This window comes from Musca domestica, unplaced genomic scaffold, assembly GCF_030504385.1.
Source record: "Musca domestica strain aabys unplaced genomic scaffold, Musca_domestica.polishedcontigs.V.1.1 16, whole genome shotgun sequence".
NCBI classification, from domain to species: Eukaryota; Metazoa; Arthropoda; class Insecta; order Diptera; family Muscidae; genus Musca; species Musca domestica.
Window position 1 is genome coordinate 6,498,048 of NW_026712219.1, and position 5,217 is coordinate 6,503,264.

A 5,217-nucleotide genomic window follows, 5' to 3' on the forward strand; every position below is an offset into this window, starting at 1 on the left:
ATTCACACTTCTGACTATTTCGTTCACGCTAATTTTGCTAAGAATATAGTCAAATGTCTGTATCTCATATAGATGCGTTTCAGTCAAAAACCAATAATTAATGTTAATCTTTTGCCACTTCTAAGATATTATAGGTTTTGGGAAATATTGGTTCCAGATCTAGGAAGACCATTTACCAATAAATTGGAAATGAGCAAATTAGTTTATGTTGCTATTATTCGAAAATTAGAGATCGAAACCTGATGATTTTCTTTTATTATTTGTCACAATATCTTGTGGAATTCTTTCGAGTATCTCGCCTATATAAACTGTATCATTTATTATAGTGTTGTAGGGTATTCAACGGTCGGCCCCGCTCGACTGTAGACTTTTCTTACTTGTTTTTTTTTTTTAATTTCCAAATTCGGTCCAAATGGTAGAGGGTATTCAAAATTCGGCCCGGCCGAACTTACTGCTTTTTAACTTGTTTAATAATATTCATATCCTAAGCATGTTATGTCTAAATATTTCCCTCAATTAAAGGTCTGACGTGAATATGGAATTTACCGGCTAACTCCGTTTCGACCTACTCCACAAATGGTACATTTTTTGATTAAGAATTATTATATTATTGACTTATCAAAATACCTGGTCCAATAAATCTGGTATTTCAAGCATATTTCATCATTTTCGAAAATTGGTTACATATCTCATGTAGGGTGAAGTCAATATAGTCCAAATTGGGCGCATTTTATATTCATATCAGATTTAGTTCCGATTAGAAGTGGATAATATTGGTTAACTCCTGCGATATTTCCCCCATAAAGGCAACTAAGTCAAAATATATTTAATGAAACTGACATAGGTTGAGGGTATGCATCTGTCGGTAAAACGGACTGATACTTTTTAACTTGTTATTTTAGCCATAACTACTTTATTATTATTGAGTTTTTCGCATTTTAAGGATGTATTAAATTATCGTTTTTTAGGAATGAATACTTCGATTTCTAATATTTCTGTTTTAAAAATTGATATTTTTATCCTTGCTTTGCTGTTTCCTCTACTTCGCATTTACTTTCGCAATTTAATGTCAAAAATTAGTCTTTACGAGTTTTACTAAAGTCTCTGCATTCAAGTTATTCCTCTACAATTTCGGTAATGTAGTTGTTTCAAAATGAATGGCTCTGCGTAGATTCGTATCTTGCCATCACTCTATGAAAAATAACTCTTTTGCAAACCAAACACTCAACACCCGCACGCACGCACACCAACGAACCCGCAACCCTGCAAACAATGTTTTTGTTGGTGTTGTTAAGTGCAACTTTTTAATCAAATTATGTGCGAGGGTTTTCATTTATTTCTGTTGTTTTTCTCCACTTTTCACTCATAATTTTTTAATATTTTTGTTATTTTCTGGATGCAAAGAAAACTCTTTCAGCGCACGCACACATCTACATCTGCGCCCACTTCCTCCTCTCCGGCAAAACATCAACCCACGAAGTGCATACATAAACAGAATTCGGAGAAAACATGAAACGAATTTGTCTGTTTTGGCAATGAATAAGTAAATGAAAATCACAGCAAAAGCATTTAATGAACTTTCGGCTTAAAAGGAGACGAACAAAACTATGAATCTGTAATGAGTTCGTGTGGATGTGTGTATGTGTATCAAGTTTGTTTTCCTTACTGAATTGTGGTGGTAGATGCAATTGAGAATATGTACGTATGTAAGGCTGTCTGTTCGCTCGCTGGTTGTGTCTCATTTTCGATGACAGTCTGAGACAAGAGGCATCCCAATACGACCTCAGAGAAGACATAATGAAATGTCGTAAACCAAAAACGAAGAAAGGAAACTGTCAACGAAATTTTGATATTTCGCCGTCATTTTTAATTGAATTTTTAAGTTTATCATCACTTTTAATAATGACGACAACAACAACAACTGCACAAGCAATAAGTACAATGACATTGACAAACGACAACATAAAATTATATGAACAAATGTATGTAGATAACTACACTGCAAAAATATCAATTAAATGAAAACCAAAAAATCGTAACACAGTTTACACAACCATAGATCGACCGATCGTTAGGCAATTGGGGTATAGGAAAAGAATGAATGCTGCTGTTTATGGATCGACCAAAAATGAAAGGTAATAAGAGGAGGGTACTACTAAGTATAATGTCTACCTGTGTACGAGGCATCATGTAGTAGAAGTTATTAAGTATACATGGCATTGGTTCAGAGAAAATATTGACGGTAAAGTTGCTGCAAATACATATAAAGAGATATGTAGGTCCCATAACTGAAACTGATATATTAGCAAGGATCTCACATGTCTGGTGGAACAATAATGTAGGAGAATGTCGCAATGTTTGAAACTAGTCGGTATGTTTGGGCCCCAGGTTATAGGCAACACTCCCAAAGAAAGTAGAGGTGAACTCGAAATCTAAAAACAGGAGCATATTTGGAGTTAGTGGATCTCTGCACGAACCTCTCTTTGTTCTTAGTTGTTTAATACTGATAAATTACAGCTTAATGAAATTACATCTTAAGTATAACAGAATACCCTTAATTGCTGCCAGATTGGTCATGGTGAAATCGACAAGATTTACAGGAACGAGGTAGTCACATTCTGTAGAAAATGTACCATGTCTCGAGTCGTCTTTATTTCGTTTGAGGTACACGGTCCTTTATGCTATATAACAAACGTCATATATTATATATGTGTTTGTTCTCTCTTTCGAGACGAGCTTATTGACCTGAAATTTGCAGTGAAAAGGAAAGCCAGATAGACACTATCACAAACTCACCACTATGCGACGCGTTTCGCCGTTGGTTAAGTGACTCATAAGGCATATTTGGTGTGGATGATGGCTTACAAGGGCCGTTCTCTGACAAGAAATTGTACAATTGTTGTTCTTTGAATGGTGCGCACGAAAACCATCGAAATGAAGTACATTGTAATATCATTCTTAAACTTTGATCCAGTTAATATCTCAAGAATGTCTGGACCGATTTTGACAAATGTTGTCAATTCAGAAAGCCGTTATAAAGGTTTTAAATATAAACCAAAGGACTCGAAATCTCGCATGAAGTAGAATGAACCACAGCCTTTGTGTGAAAAAATACTAAGATGTCCATTCTACCGAAACGCTGAAAATAACTAGCAGGCGAAATACAAAAAAAAAAACAAAAGACGAACTTCTTGCTTTTTATGCTGATTTCATTGACGAATACAAACAAATATCGTAGACAAGCAAATCATATACAGGGTGAGATAAAAACACTGCAACAAAGTCAAATGCAAAATTTTTACATTTTTTTTTTAAATTTTATTGAATGAAAGCAAAAAAAGTCGGAAAGAGCATCAAATTTTAGAGTAAGTTTAGGTTTGTTCGAATTGGTCACCTTTGGCACGAATTATGGCCTATCAAACGGACACACACACACTGCCCGAATGTTTCTCTGCGTTATTTTGGCCCATTCCCGGCGAAGAGCTTGCTTGAGGTGATCGACACTTTGGTATTGTTTGGTGCAAACCTTGCTTCCCAAAATACTCCAGATACAATAGTCCAACGGATTAGTATCCGGAGGTTTTTTGGTCATTGTTTGCGCTGGAAATGAAGCGTGGAACCTCAATTTGTAACCATTCTTGGGTGGCGCGTGCTAATTGCGATGGTGCAGAGTCCTGTTCGAATGTCCAAGGTCTGCAACCAAAACGTTTGCGTGCCCAAGGCTTTAATACACACTTCATATTCGGCATTTATTCCGATGCCACGGTCGGTTACTACCAGTGGAGATCGACCATCGTCTGTTATGTCGGCCCACACCATCACCATGGCCGGAGCATGAGTTCTGGTGGCCCACCGAAATTTCAGCTGACCTCTTTACCAAGTAAACACGATCATTCTGTTTGTTAACAAACGGCTGGGCAACAAATTTCTTCTCAATGGAGGAAACCAAATTTGGCAGTTCACAACTATCGGCGCAGCGAAGCAAATCTTTATCTCTTTTGAGTTCTTGCACTTTTTGGCAAAAAAAAAATACCCAAAAAACAGAAAAATTTTCTTGAACTGTGGATCTGCCTGGCTTCCCCCTCCATGTTACAAACAAATGCACAGAGGCAGACAGTACAAAAATCCCATGCGATAAAAAAGGAAAAAAATATTGTAAAACTTTCACAACCTGTTTATGCGATTTTTCTCGATTTTATTCCTTTCTTTCAAAGGGCCATTTTGAGTTGAGTTATAAGTGAATATTCCAACGAATATTCGAAAAAATATTATATATTCGATCCGATTTAAAGATTTCGTATAAAAAAATCTTTTACGGAACACCTTTTTATACCCTCCACCATACTATGGAGGGTATATTAATTTTGTCATTCCGTTTGTAACTCCTCGAAATATTCATGTCAGACCCAACAAAGTATATATATTCTTGATCAGCGTAAAATTCTAAGACGATTTAGCCATGTCCGTCTGTCTGTCTGTGTGTCTGTCTGTCTGTCTGTCTGTCTGTTGTAATCACGCTATCTTTCGAACAAATTGAGATAGAAGGCTAAAATTTTGCACACATGTATTTTTTCCCAGTAGGCAGGTTAAGTTCGTAAATGGGCCATGTAGGTCCAAGTTATCATATAGCCCCCATATAACGGTACCTCCCGATATTCGGTATTTTGATGATTTTAGCGACATTATTCACCGGAACTATTTCAAATTTGGCATTTGAAGTTTGTAATGGATGCTACAGCCTAAGAAAGAAAATTATCTGTGCAGGTCCACGTCTTCCTGTAGCCCCCATATAACGGTACCCCCCGATATTCGGTTTTTTTGATGATTTTAGCGACATTGTTTACCGAAATCGTTTCAAATTTGGTATTTGAAGTTCGTAATGGATACTACATCCTAAATCAAAAAATGAGCCATGTAGGTCCACGTCTTCATATAGCCCCCATATAACGGTACCCCCCGATATTCGGTATTTTGATGATTTTAGCGACATTGTTTACCGGAATCGTTTCAAATTTGGTATTTGAAGTTCGTAATGGATACTTCATCCAAAGTCAAAGAATGAGCCATGTAGGTCCACGTCTTCATATAGCCCCCATATAACGGTACCCCCCGATATTCGGTATTTTAATGATTTTAGCTGCATTATAAACAGATTTTTCTTCAAGTTTCGCATTTAAATATTGTAATAATTTATGACAAAAGTTGCCTATGCAGGCC